Source organism: Bubalus bubalis, chromosome X (assembly GCF_019923935.1).
Source record: "Bubalus bubalis isolate 160015118507 breed Murrah chromosome X, NDDB_SH_1, whole genome shotgun sequence".
NCBI lineage: Eukaryota > Metazoa > Chordata > Mammalia > Artiodactyla > Bovidae > Bubalus > Bubalus bubalis.
The window spans coordinates 98,171,587-98,187,432 of NC_059181.1; positions in this window are offsets into that span (position 1 = coordinate 98,171,587).

Genomic DNA, 15,846 nt, shown 5'->3' on the forward strand with positions numbered 1-15,846 from the left:
AAAGCAACATAGCAAATAAGAGTTTTCAGTTTATTCACATATGCTCAAATCTCAAACATAGAGGACACATTAGAGCCTGTACAGATGGATGGGTTTATTAATTTTATAAATGATTTATACTTGTATTTTATATTCAGAAAAGGATTCATTCAGAAAATCACCATGGTAAGTCTAAAATTAATTATTTTTAAGGAAAATATATGTTGAAATTTAAAGGATACGGATGAGAAAGAGTTGTTGAATAAAAATGATTTATATTTTAAATCAAATTTTTCATCAGTTCTAGGATTTGTTATTTTATCACATAACCCTTTGCTATCACTAACAGTAACAGAATTGATTCATTTTGTTGACTGAAAAAACTTAATAAAATGCCACAGAATATGAACAGTTTGAGTATGCATGCATGCATGCATGCTCAGTCACTTCAATTCTTTACAACTCTATGGACTATAGCCCACCAGGCTTCTCTGCCCATGGAATTGTCCAGGCAAGAATACTTGAGTGGATTGCTATGCCCTCCTCCAGGGGATAGTCCCAACCCAGGAATTAAACCCACATATCCTGTGTCTCCTACATGGGCAGGTGGATTTTTTTACCACCCTGCCACCAGGGATGCCCCATGAGTAGTTCATTATGTAGTAAAAAGAGAAAAGGCAATTTAAAAAAATCAGTTTCAGATAATGACCACATTAATAAAAATTCAACCAAAATGAGTTGTCCAAAGTTACTGTGTATATTTTTACCAGTTCCAATGATCTAAAAGCTTTCCTTATAATTAAATGTTTTCTTTCATTTTAAAATTTGGATATCTTATGCATTTTAGTACATATTTTATAATTTTATTCAACAAATCATTGATGAATTTTTACTGAACAGTGTTTAAATCACATGCAGACAAATGCTGTAAAAATAAATATTTTCAGATAAGAGAGTGTTTCCACATTTGGATTTTTTTTTCCTTTTTTAAACAATTGAAGTATAGTTGATTTACAATGTTGTGTTAGTTTCAGGTGTATAGCAAAGCACTATCTATTCCTTTTTTGAGAATTATAATTTTTATTCAATACTGTCTCAGAAGTTCTAGAAAGACATCATATGATAAATAAAAGCACTAAGAGATTTAAATATTGCAAAGACAAAAAAGTAATTAGTTACAAGTGATATGATTATCTTTCTGGACATTCCAAGAAAGTTATCTGAAAACAGTTAAAACTATTAAGAGATTTCTTTTCCAGATTCTTTTCTGTTATATGTTTTTACAAGATATTGAATATACAGTAGGACTTTGTTATGTATCTATTATATATATAATAGCATGTGTATGTTAGTTCCAAAGTCCTAACTTATCACCTTACCCTATCTTTCCCATTTGGTAACCATAAGTTTGTTTTCTATGTCTGTAAGTCTATTTGTTTTATACATATGTTCATTTGTGTTGTATTTTAGATTCCACATAGAAGTGATGTCATATGATGTTTTTCTTTGTCTGGCTTACTTCATTTAGCATCATAATTTCTAGGTCTATTCATGTGGCTGCAAATGATATTATTTCATTCTTTTTAATGATTGAGTAGTATTCCATTATCTATATCTACATCTATATCTGCCACATCTTGTTTATCCATTCATCTCTTAATGGACAGTTAGGTTGCTTCCATGTCTTGGCTATTGTAAATAGTGCTGCAATGAGCATTGGGGTGCCTATATCTTTTTGAATTTGAGTTTTCTCTAAATATATGCCCAGGAATGGGATTGCTAGGTCATATGGTGGCTCTATTTTTAGTTTTTTAAGGAACCTTTATACTGTTCTCCATACATTCCCACTGACAGTGTAGGATACCCTTTTCTCCATGTCTCCAACATTTATTTGTAGACTTTTTAATGATGGCCATTCTGACTAGTATGAGGTGATATCTGATTGAAGATTTGATTTGCATTTCTCTAATAAAATAATATGATTAAAGAAGTTTGAGTTACTATTACTTTAAAAGTGATTTTTCAATATATTCTCCTGAATTGGATACTGTTCTTGACAAACTAACAAGAAATGTCATTTTTCTTTCCCTTGAGGGAAATTTCAGTGTAGTTTGGATAGTAGATGAAATGAAATCTTACTGAAATAGAAGAATGAAGATCACTGACTTATGAAAAGCACGTGTGATATTGTTTGGTCAAAAATATAGAAGCTCATATATTGTCTGTATGCATGCTTAAAGGAAGTTAAGATGCATATGCGCTAGAATTAACACAGATCGGAATCTCTGGAGGTGGCAATGTGAAGATTTATTTTTGAAGTTTTTGCTAACTTGCATTTTTTAATTTTCTACAATGCATATATACTACTTCTGTAATAATGGTATTCTTTAACTGATTGCAAGTGGAAATTTTGCAACATGTTATTCCTCTTAGCTATCCTTTTTTATAAAAAAAATCAGACTTTAATTTTTTTAGTGCAGTTTTAGGTTCATAGCAAAATTGAGGGGGAAGTACAGATATTTCCCATATACTTCCTGCCCCTACACATGCACAACTTCCCCTGTTATCAACATCCCCCACATTTGTTATAACTGATGAACCTACATTGACATGTCATTATCACCCAAAGTCCAAAGTTTACTTTAGGGTTCACTCTTGGTGTTGTACATTCTATGGGTTTGGACAAATGTACAATGATACGTATGCACTGTTGTAGTACACAGGTAGTGCTTTCACCTCCTGAAAAATCCTCTGTGCTCCTTCTATTCATCACTTTCCCTTAATCCCGGCAACCACCGGTCTTTGTACTGTCTCCATAGTTTTGTCTTTTCCAGAATGTCATAGAGTTGCAGTCATACAGAGTGTAGCCTTTTCAGACTGAGTTTTTTTGCTTAGCAATAGGCATTAGTTTCTTCCTTGTCTTTTCATAATTTTATATCTCATTTCTTCTTTTCTTTTTTTTTGGCCATGCCTTGCAGCATGGAAGATCTTAGTTCCCCTACCAGGTACTGAACCCATGCCTCCTGCAGTGGAAGCACAGAATCTTAACCAGTGCACAGCCAGGGAACTTACATAAAAACATTCTTTGAGATTTTTTTGTTTATTTTTTCATTGTTGGTTAAAAAAACAAAAAAACTAGATCATATCCTTCAATAGGTAAAAGGATAAACAAACTGTGGTACCTCAGATATTGGGATATTTTTCAGAATTAAAAAGAAATGAGCTATCAGAAGACTTACCTGGCTGTCCAGTGGTGAAGACTCTGCACTTTCACTGCAAGTGGCGCTGGTTCAGTACCTGGCTGGAGAACTCAGATCCTGCTTGCCTGCATGGTATGGCAAAAAAAAAAACAACAAAAAATGTTTTTATGAGTTTAGCAAATGTGTTGCTTTTCATGAATATATCAAGTTTTCTGCTAACATTTGGAACAGTCCATTTTCATTTGTTCATTTGTAGGGTAGACTTTCATAAGTACTATTTTATGTTGATTTATTGTGTACTGGTTTGCATTTTGTTCTGGATGGTGGATCTGCTTTGTGATTATTGAATATAAAAGGAATATACCAGAACAGTTAGAATATACCTATACTAGCTTTTCATTATAGGGGACTGGAACGGAAAAGTAGGAAGTCAAGAAACACCTGGAGTAACAGGCAAATTTGGCCTTGGAGTACAAAATGAAGCAGAGCAAAGGCTAATAGAGTTTTGCCAGGAAAATGCACTGGTCATAGCAAACACCCTCTTCCAACAACGCAAGAGAAGACTCTACACATGGACCTCACCAGATGGTCAACACCTGAATCAGATTGATTATATTCTTTGCAGCCAAAGGTGGAGAAGCTCTATACAGTCAGAAAAAACAAGACTGGGAGCTGACTGTGGCTCAGATCATGAACTCCTTATTGCCAGATTCAGACTGAAATTGAAGAAAGTAGGGAAAACCACTAGACCATTCAGGTATGACCTAAATCAAATCCCTTATGATTATACAGTGGAAGTGAGAAATAGATTTAAGAGCCTAGATCTGATAGATAGAGTACCTGATGAGCTATGGAATGAGGTTCGTGACATTGTACAGGAGACAGGGATCAAGACCATCCCCATGGAAAAGAAATGCAAAAGAGCAAAATGGCTGTCTGGGGAGGCCTTACAAATAGCTGTGAAAAGAAGGGAAGTGAAAAGCAAAGGAGAAAAGGAAAGATATAAGCATTTGAATGCAGAGTTCCAAAGAATAGCAAGAAGAGATAAGAAAACCTTCCTCAGCGATCAATACAAAGAAATAGAGGAAAACAACAGAATGGGAAAGACTAGAGATCTCTTCAAGAAAATTAGAGATACCAAGGGGACATTTCATGCAAAGATGGGCTCGATAAAAGACAGAAATGGTATGCACCAAAAGAAGCAGAAGATATTAAGAAGAGATGGCAAGAATACACAGAAGAACTGTACAAAAAAGATCTTCACGACCAAGATAATCAGCATGGTGTGATCACTCATCTAGAGCCAGACATCCTGGAATGTGAAGTCAAGTGGGCCTTAGAAAGCATCACTAAGAACAAAGCTAGTGGAGGTGATGGAATTCCAGTGGAGCTATTTCAAATCCTGAAAGATGATGCTGTGAAAGTGCTGCACTCAATATGCCAGCACATTTGGAAAACTCAGCAGTGGCCACAGGACTGGAAAAGGTCCGTTTTCATTCCAATCCCAAAGAAAGGCAATGCCAAAGAATGCTCAAACTACCACACAATTGCACTCATCTCACATGCTAGTAAAGTAATGCTCAAAATTCTCCAAGCCAGGCTTCAGCAATATGTGAACCGTGAACTTCCTGATGTTCAAGCTGGTTTGAGAAAAGGCAGAGGAACCAGAGATCCAATGGCCAACATCCGCTGGATCATGGAAAAAGCAAGAGAGTTCCAGAAAAATATCTATTTCTGCTTTATTGACTATGCCAAAGCCTTTGACTGTGTGGATCACAATAAACTGTGGAAAATTCTTCCAGAGATGGGAATACCAGACCACCTGACCAGCCTCTTGAGAAACCGGTATGCAGCTCAGGAAGAAAGTTAGAACTGGACATGGAACAACAGACTGCTTCCAAATAGGAAAAGGAGTACGTCAAGGCTGTATATTATCACCCTGCTTATTTAACTTATATGCAGAGTACATCATGAGAAATGCTGGACTGGAAGAAACACAAGCTGGAATCAAAATTGCCAGGAGAAATATCAATAACCTCAGATATGCAGATGACACCACCCTTATGGCAGAAAGCGAAGAAGAACTAAAGAGCCACTTGATGAAAGTGAAAGAGGAGATTGAAAAAGTTGGCTTAAAGCTCAACATTCAGAAAACGTAGATCATGGCATCTGGTCCCATCACTTCATGGTAAATAGATGGGGAAACAGTGGCAGACTTTATTTTTTTGGGCTCCAAAATCACTGCAGATGGTGACTGCAGCCATGAAATTGAAAGACACTTGCTCCTTGAAAGAAAAGTTATGACCAACCTACACAGCATATTGAAAAGCAGAGACATTACTTTGCCAACAAAGGTCCGTCTAGTTAATGCTATTGTTTTCTCAGTAGTCATGTATGGATGTGAGAGTTGGAGTATAAAGAAAGCTGAAGAATTGATGCTTTTGAACCGTGGTGTTGGAGAAGACTCTTGAGAGTCCCTTGAACAGCAAGGGGATCCAACCAGTCCATCCTAGGAAATCAGTCCTGAATATTCATTGAAAGGATTGTTGTTGAAGCTGAAACTCCAAAACTTTGGCCACCTGATGTGAAGAACTGACTTATTTGAAAACACCTTGATGCTTGGAAAGAATGAAGGCGGGAGGAGAAAGGGACAACAGTTTGAGTAGACTCTGCGAGTTGGTGATGGACAGGGAGGCCCCTCACGCTGCAGTCATGGTGTTGCAAAGAGTTGGACTGGACTGAGTGACAGAGCTGAACTGTACTGAACTGCTATTAGGTTAGGAGAAACAAGGTAGGGGTTCAGGGATGAGTTTTACTTTCTTAAACAGCTTGTCATTGACTTATCTTGAAATATTGCTTTAAGTGTAACCACATAGATTTTCTTTAACTTGAGGGCTGCTCGTCAATATTCCACATGAGAATCTTCTGTCTAATTCAATAAACATATATTAATTGACTGATGCTGGCTCCATTCTAGGTGCTTTAGATATATCAGTGTAGAAACCAGATAAAAATACTTGCCCTTATGGAGTTAGTTAACATTGTAGTAGGGGGAGACAGTAAACAGATTGTATCAGTCAAATTTCTTTTATGTTCTAAAGCTAATGGTTTTAGAAAAAATAAATAAAGTAAGCTAAGGAGATCTGAAGTGCAGGGGTGAGGGTTAGATTTTATTTATTTCATTTTTAATTTGATTTTTAAATTTTTATACAATTTTAAAAGTTACTTTTGATTTACAGTTATTACAAAATATTGGCTATATTCCCTGTGTTGTACAATAAATTCTCATAGCCCATCTTATACCAAATATTTAGTATCTCCCACTCCCCCATCCTTATATTGGCCCCCACCACTTGTAACTACTAGTTTGTTCTCTATATCTGTGAGTCTGCTTCTTTTATGTCATTTTCACTAGTGTGTTATATTTTTTAGATTCGACATATAAATGATATCATATACTATTTCTCTTTCTCTGACTTATTTCACTGAGCAAAATGCCCTCCAAGTCCATACATATTGCTGCAAATAGCAAGATTTCATTCTTTCTTATGGGTGAGTAACATTCCATTGTATATATGTACCACATCTTCTTTACCTATCCATTTGTTAATGGACACTTAGGTTGCTTCCATGTCTTAGCTATTATAAATAGTGCTGCTTTGATCATTGGGGTGTTTGTATCTTTTTGAATTAGGGTGTTAGTATTTTTTCTTTTTTAATATTGAGGGTGAGATTGCAAATAGGATGGTCAAGACATACTGAACTGAGCTGACATACAAGAAAAGACATAGAAGAGGTGAGAAGTGAGCCATACAGGTATGGCGGAAGGAAAGTTTCAGGCAGAGACACAGGCTTTTTGTGGGGAAAATTCCTCATGAGTTACAGAAGCAGTGCAAAGTCCAATATGGCTGGAGTTGAGTGAGCATGGTTGGGCTAGGCGTTTAGAGGATGCGGTCAGATAGATAGTCCTGTAAAGCCGTGGAGGCCATTTGTAAGGTCCTTATCTTTTACTCATAGTGAGATGGGGCCATTGAGGTGAACAGTGCAATAACATGATCTGACTTAGGTTATTAATGGAATAATAATGGCTGCTCAAAAGAGAGCAGGGCAGAAGCCCGACAGCCAGCACATCATTGATGATAGCACAAGGAGTAGTGAGAAGTGGTCAGATGTGGAAATATTTTGAAGATAAAGTCAACAAGGTTCATTGATCTCAGAAAGACTGAAGGTAGAGCAGGTTTGAGGAATGAAAAAGAGTGTCGCTGTGGACATGGTAAGTGTAATTGTCTGTGAGGCATCAAATCCAATTCTTATTTCCCTCATCAGTACCAATGATCTGCACATACTGAGTATGGGGGAGGAAGTGGTACATACAAGAGCAATAGATAATATTTTCTTTACAGTCACTGTACTTGCCAACTAAGAGGATTGGCGTGTCCACACACAATTACAACTTTTTCTAACTCTCAATATTTATTTACTCATTGATAGGAGAAATACTTATTGAAGCATTACTGGATGCTCAGTATTGGTGCTCAGGAAATTGGGGATCGACTGGCTAGTTTTGAATCCTGGATTCACTAGTTACTAGTTACTCATCCCCACTGTGCCTTGGGTTATTGCTGTTCTTGTTCAGTCACTAAGTCATGTCCGACTCTCTCTGTGAACCCATGGGCTGTAGCACGCCAGGCTCCTCTGTCCTCCACTATCTCCAGGAGTTTGCTCAAACTCATGTGCATTAAATCAGTGATGCTATCTAACCATCTCATCCTTTTCTGCCTTCTTCTCCTTTTGTCTTCACTCTTTCCCAGCATCAGGGGCTTTTTAAGTGAGTCAGTTCTTCGCATCAGGTGGCCAAAGTACCAGAGCTTCATCTTCAGCATCAGTCCTTCCAATGAATAGTCAGAGTTGATTTCCTTTAGGATTGATTAGTTTCATTTCCTCGATGTCCAGGAGACTCAGAGTCTTCTCTAGCACCACAATTTGAAAGCATCAATTCTTTGGCACTCAGCCTTCTTTTTGGTCCAACTCTCACATCTGTGTGCCTTGGGTTACCATCTGGAAAATAAGGACAATAAACAATATCTACCTCATAAGGATGTTGGGAGCATTAAATGAGATAATCATGTGTAAAGCATTTAGGACAACATATGATAAACACTGTATATGTTACTCTCTTTTCCTTTCCAGCATATCCCCTCCCCTAGGGAACTCTATGGAGAAGGAAATGGCAACCCACTACGGTACTCTTGCCTTGAGGATCCCATGGACAGAGGAGCCTGGTGGGCTATAGTCCATGGGGTCTCGAAGAGTTGGACACGACTGAGTGACTGACTTCACTTTCACTTTTCACTCTCATGCATTGGAGAAGCAAATGGCAACCCACTCCAGCATTCTTGCCTGGAGAATCCCAGGGACAGAGGAGACTGGTGGGCTGCTGTTTATGGGGTCGCACAGGGTGGGTCTGAAGCGACTTAGCAGTAGCAGCAGCAGGCAATCCTAACATAAACAGAAAAGAATACCTATAACACGGGTGATGGATACAATTAGCATAGATGTCATATACCAAGATCAAAATGTGGAAAGTCTAGAACCTCAGGCCAGTCCCTGTCACTCATTGTGTGATCAACACACTGCCTGGATATGCACAAGATAACTTTTAGACTCATGTACACATGCAAAAATAGCTGGGCAGACTTTTAGAACACTTCAGACTCCTTGTTGATCAAGAACCTCTTCTGTAGTCATCAGACCTGGAGGTCACAGCCTCATTCACCAGTACTGTGCACACCTACTAGCCCTTAATTACTTGAACTCACAAGGATGCTTGAATCAGCATGCAGAGCAGGCCAACAGACAGGCACTTTTTGTGTCCTACCCCAGTAACGCTTTTGTGTGAACCACCCCATCTGTTCTCCTAGTCCCCATCTCGGCCTCAGTTCTGCTGTTTCCTTATTTAAAACCATTTTGAATCTCAGTGCTTAAATGCTGACCTGTGACCATCTGGTCAGATTCCCTGTAGTCTATGCCTGGCCACCTGGCCCCACTCATGTAGAATCCAAATGTGGGTTGTGCCATTCAGTTTGGCCTGACACTGTCATCAGACTTTGGCTTCTTTTTCAGGAAAATGGAAACCACATGTGTTTTTTTCCTTTTGAACCAGTTTCCTTTCCATGATCACTTTCTAGGTTTTGCATTTCTCTAGTTATTCTGCAGGATTCCCTGGTGGCTCAGACAGTAAAGAATCTGCCTGCAATGCGGGTGACCTGAGTTCAGTTCCTGGGTTGGGAAGATCCCCTAGAAAAGGGAATGGCAATCCACTCCAGTATTCTTGCCTTGAGAATCCCATGGACAGAGGAGCCTGGTGGCTACAGTCCATGGATCGCAAAGAGTCAGACATGACTGCACAGCTATCACCACCACCCAGTTTTTCTGCAGGTTTATCTGAGGGTTGAAGGTGTTAAGGCATAGTGCAGTTGTGGTTTGAGAAAGTGTGAGAACAGTCATAGGCTCCCCAAAAATGTCTAGGCTTTTAGTAGCAATAAAAATTTTATCAAAGATAATGATAACCAATATTTATTGAGTACTTACTGTATGCTTTACTAATATGGTGTTACTTCCTTTACATTCATTATTATCTCAGTTACTGTGGTAAATAATCTATGAGGTAAATGTTATTTTCCCCCTATTATAGATGAGGAAACTAAAGTTGAGAGAATTGCGTTAGTCAGAGAGAACTGGCAGAGCATAAATTCATTTTTCTGGGCCTAAACTGGTACTTTTATTTTTATTTTTTAATTGGAGTATAGTTGATTTACAATGTTGTGTTAGTTTCTGGTGTACAACAAAGTGATTTTCATAATGTACATTCAATTCAGTTCAACCACTCAGTCGTGTCCGACTCTTTGCGACCCCATGGACTGCAGAACATCAGGCCTCCCTGTCCATCACCAACTCCTGGAGCTTGCTCAAACTCATGTCCACCGAGTCGGTGATGCCATCCAACCATCTTCTCCTCCTGCCTTCAATCTTTCCGAGCATCAGAGTCTTTTCCAATTAGTCAGTTCTTCTCATCAGGTGGCCAAAGTATTGGAGCTTCAGCTTCAGCATCAGTGCTTCCATTGAATACTCAGGACTGATTTCCAATCAGATAATGTATATTAATATTTGTTAGTGTTAGTTGCTCAGTCATATCTGACTCTGTGGGACCCCATGGACTATAGCCTGCTGGCTCCTCTGTCCATGGAGTTCTCCAGGCAAGAATACTGGAGTGGGTGGCCATTCTCTTCTCCAGGGTATCTTCTGACCCAGGGATTGAACCTGGGTCTCTTGCATTGTAAGCAAATTCTTTAAAATCTGAGACACTAGGGAAGCTGTATATACTTTTTCAGATTTTTTTTCATTATAGTTTATTCCAAGATATTGAATATACTTCCCTGTGCTATATAGTAAGACCTTGTTGTTTATCTATTTTATATATAGTAGCTTGCATCTGCTAATCCCAAACTCTTAATGTATGTGTCCCCTTCCTCCAAAGCTGATACTTTTAATTACCAAAGTATATCAGGACTATGCGTTTCTTAGGTCTTTTCTCCCCTGCAGTTTTTGTTGGGTATACAGTGCATAACTTTATAGTTATTCTTCATCACTTGGTGAATTTGGGGGAGGGGGGACAAAAAGGCTTCTTTATAAATGTTAAGCAATCCTTGCCTTTTACTAAAACAAAAACTTTACATTTTTATAGAGCTTCACAACTTCAAAATACTTTCATACTCTTTCACTTTTGGTTCTCAGAGTGCTTTTTGTGGTGATCAAGACAAGACTTGTTATCCCCTTCATCTAGATAAATAAACCAAAGTTCAAGAAGACTAAAAGACCTGAACAAGGTTGCATGACTGGTTAATTGGCTAGACAGATTACAATCAGGTTTCCTGACTTTAATCAACTTTCTAAAAATTCTAGGTATAACTAGTGGTTAAAAATGATTGTTACTCAATTTGTCCCACCCTCTGCATTGAATCATATACATTACTATATGTAAAATAGATAGCCAGTGGGAATTTGCTGTATGATGCAGGGAGTGCCAACCCAGTGCTCTGTGACAACCTAGAGGGGTGGGATGGGGTGGAAGATGGGAGGGAGGTTCAAGAGGAGGGAGGCCTGATTCATGTTGATGTATGGCAGAAACCAACATAACACTGTAAAACAATTATCCTCTGATTAGAAATAAATTTCTAAAACATGATTGTTAAAATATATTATTCTTAACACAAATAGTAGAAGAGCATGGTTTATTTTCTAGGAAAGCAACAAATATCAAGAATAAGACATTACAAAGTGTCAAAGATCATCCTCTTTTTGTTCTTAACTCAAGGGTTGTGACTTAAAAGGGTGTATGTTAGTGTGCTGGGGCTGCCATAATGTAAGCCCACCAACTGAGTGACTTAAACAACAGAATTTTACTTTCTCATAGCTCTGGAGGGTAGACATTTAAGATCAAGGAATAAGCAGGGTTCATTCTCCTGAGGCTTCTCTCCTTTGCTTGCAAATGTCAGTCTTCTTACTGTGTACTTACATGGCCTTTACTCTGAGTGCATAGCCCTGGTGTCTCTTCCTCTTCTTATAAGGACACCAATTTTATTTGGATTAAGGCCCCAACAGTATGACCTCATTAACTTTACCTACCTCTTTAGAGGCTGTATTTCCAAAATTAGTCACATTCTGTGATATTGGAGGTTAGAATTTCAACATATGAAATTTGGATGAACATAATTCAGTCTACAACAGGGGGATTCTTATTAAGCAAAGTCTCCTTCATCTGATGGGAAAGCAATATTCAAATTTAAAAAGTTCTCAACATCAGCGTGAAACTCTGTATATTAATAAAATCAGAGACAACCAATGAAGATTTAAGCTTGAAACAATTTTGAGATGAAGAATACTAATAAACAGACACAGGCTTGATCCTATACTTATTGATTAAAAAAAGAAAGAAAGAAAGGAATTAAGACACTACTAGATTACTTAGGGGAAAATAGAAGTCCAAAACCTTCAACACAGATACCAAAAGTAATAGTGGACAATGTCAGAAGTATGCCACTTAATTTCTGAAACAAGTTAATATGTGACTATGAAAAGGCAAAATGATAGGATACTGAAAGAGGAACTCCCCAGGTCAGTAGGGGCCCAATATGCTTCTGGAGATCAGTGGAGAAATAACTCCAGAAAGAATGAAGGGATGGAGCCAAAGCAAAGACAATACCCAGCTGTGGATGTGACTGGTGATAGAAGCAAGGTCTGATGCTGTAAAGAGCAATATTGCATAGGAACCTGGAATGTCAGGTCCATGAGTCAAGGCATATTGGAAGTGGTCAAACAAGAGATGGCAAGAGTGAATGTAGACATTCTAGGAATCAGTCAACTAAAATGGACTGGAATGGGTGAATTTAACTCAGATGACCATTATATCTACTACTTTGGGCAGGAATCCCTTAGAAGAAATGGAGTGGCCATCATGGAAAACAGAAGAGTCCAAAATGCAGTACTTGGATGCAATCTCAAAAACGACAGAATGATCTCTGTTCGTTTCCAAGGCAAACCATTTAATATCACAGTAATCCAAGTCTATGCCCCAATGAGTAACGTTGAAGAAGTTGAAGTTGAACAGTTCTATGAAGATCTACAAGACCTTTTAGAACTAACACCCAAAAAAGATGTCCTTTTCATTATAGGGGACTGGAATGCCAAAGGAGGAAGTCAAGAAACACCTGGAGTAACAGGCAAATTTGGCCTTGGAATATGGAATGAAGCAGGGCAAAGACTAATAGAGTTTTGCCAAGAAAATGCACTGGTCATAGAAAACACTCTCTTCCAACAACACAAGAGAAGACTCTACACATGGACCTCACCAGATGGTCAACACCTAAATCAGATTGATTATATTCTTTGCAGCCAAAGATGGAGAAGCTCTATACAGTCAACTAAAACAAGACCAGGAGCTGACTGTGGCTCAGATCATGAACTCCTTATTACCAAATTCATACTGAAATTGAAGAAAGTAGGGAAAACCACTAGACCATTCAAGTATGACCTAAATCAAATCCCTTATGATTATACAGTGGAAGTGAGAAATAGATTTAAGGGCCTAGATCTGATAGATAGAGTGCCTGATGAGCTATGGAATGAGGTTCGTGACATTGTACAGCAGACAGGGATCAAGACCATCCCCATGGAAAAGAAATGCAAAAAAGCAAAATGGCTGTCTGGGGAGGCCTTACAAATAGCTGTGAAAAGAAGAGAAGCGAAAAGCAAAGGAGAAAAGGAAAGACATAAACATCTGAATGCAGAGTTCCAAAGAATAGCAAGAAGAGATAAGAAAACCTTCCTCAGCGATCAATGCAAAGAAATAGAGGAAAACAACAGAATGAGGAAGACTAGAGATCTCTTCAAGAAAATTAGAGATACCAAGGGGACATTTCATGCAAAGATGGGCTCAATAAAGGACAGAAATGGTATGCACCAAAAGAAGCAGAAGATATTAAGAAGAGGTGGCAAGAATACACAGAAGAACTGAACAAAAAAGATCTTCACGACCAAGATAATCACCATGGTGTGATCACTCACCTAGAGCCAGACATCCTGGAATGTGAAGTCAAGTGGGCCTTAGAAAGCATCACTAAGAACAAAGCTAGTGGAGGTGATGGAATTCCAGTTGAGCTATTTCAAATCCTGAAAGATGATGCTGTGAAAGTGCTGCACTCAATATGCCAGCAACTTTGGAAAACTCAGCAGTGGCCACAGGACTGGAAAAGGTCCGTTTTCATTCCAATCCCAAAGAAAGGCAATGCCAAAGAATGCTCAAACTACCGCACAATTGGACTCATCTCACATGCTAGTAAAGTAATGCTCAAAATTCTCCAAGCCAGGCTTCAGCAATATGTGAACCGTGAACTTCCTGATGTTCAAGCTGGTTTGAGAAAAGGCAGAGGAACCAGAGATCAAATGGCCAACATCTGCTGGATCATGGAAAAAGCAAGAGAGTTCCAGAAAAATATCTATTTCTGCTTTACTGACTATGCCAAAGCCTTTGACTGTGTGGATCACAAGAAACTGGAAAATTCTGAAAGAGATGGGAATACCAGACCACCTGACCTGCCTCTTGAGAAACCTGTATGCAGCTCAGGAAGCAATGGTTAGAACTGGACATGGAACAACAGACTGGTTCCAAATAGGAAAAGGAGTACGTCAAGGCTGTATGTTGTCACCCTGCTTATTTAACTTATATGCAGAGTACATCATGAGAAATGCTGGACTGGAAGAAACACAAGCTGGAATCAAGATTGCTGGGAGAAATATCAATAACCTCAGATATGTAGATGACACCACCCTTATGAAGAGGAACTAAAAAGCCTCTTGATGAAGGTGAAAGTGGAGAGTGAAAAAGTTGGCTTAAAGCTCAACATTCAGAAAATGAAGATCATGGCATCCGGTCCCATCACTTCATGGGAAATAGATGGGGAAACAGTGAAAACAGTGTCAGACTTTATTTTTTTGGGCTCCAAAATCACTACAGATGGTGACTGAAGCCATGAAATTAAAAGACGCTTACTCCTTGGAAGGAAAGTTATGACCAACCTAGATAGCATATTCAAAAGCAGAGACAGTACTTTGCCAGCAAAGGTCCATCTAGTTAAGGCTATGGTTTTTCCTGTGGTCATGTATGGATGTGAGATTTGGACTGTGAAGAAGGCTGAGCACTGAAGAATTGATGCTTTTGAACTGTGGTGTTGGAGAAGACTCTTGAGAGTCCCTTGGACTGCAAGGAGATCCCCAGTCCATTGTCAAGGAGGTCAGCCCTGGGATTTCTTTGGAGGGAATGATGCTGAAGCTCAAACTCCAGTACTTTGGCCACCTCATGTGAAGAGTTGACTCATTGGACAAGACTCTGATGTTGGGAGGGATTGGGGGCAGGAGAAGAAGGGGATGACAGAGGTTGAGATGGCTGGATGGCATCACTGACTCAATGGACGTGAGTCTGAGTGAACTCTGGGAGTTGGTGATGGACAGGGAGGCCTGGCGTGCTGCGATTCATGAGGTTGTGAAGAGTGAGACAGGACTGAGCGACTGAACTGAGCTGATACTTATTATTTCTACAGGTGCTTGTATTTTGACTGATTGCTCATTTGGAGTTATCACTTTCAACAAACTATTTGGTGGCAAAATTTTGTTCAGATTTTTCCATAAGATTATAAGGAAAAATCTGAATTAACTTTTTGGCCAGCCCCTATCTCAATTTATCGGAGAAGGCAATGGCACCCCCCTCCAGTACTCTTGCCTGGAAAATCCCATGGATGGAGGAGCCTGGCAGGCTGCAGTCCATGGGGTCGCTAGAGTCGGACATGACTGAGCGACTTCACTTTCACTTTTCACTTTCATGCATTGGAGAAGGAAATGGCAACCTACTCCAGTGTTCTTGCCTGGAGAATCCCAGGGACGGGGGAGCCTGTTGGGCTGCTGTCTATGGGGTCACACAGAGTCGGACATGACTGAAGTGACTTAGCAGCAGCAGCATCTCGATTTATAACTGTAGTATTAAATGGGTCAGACCAAGGTGAACTGGAAACCATATCTAACTAATCACTGGAAGGGCAGGGCAGGAATATAGGAT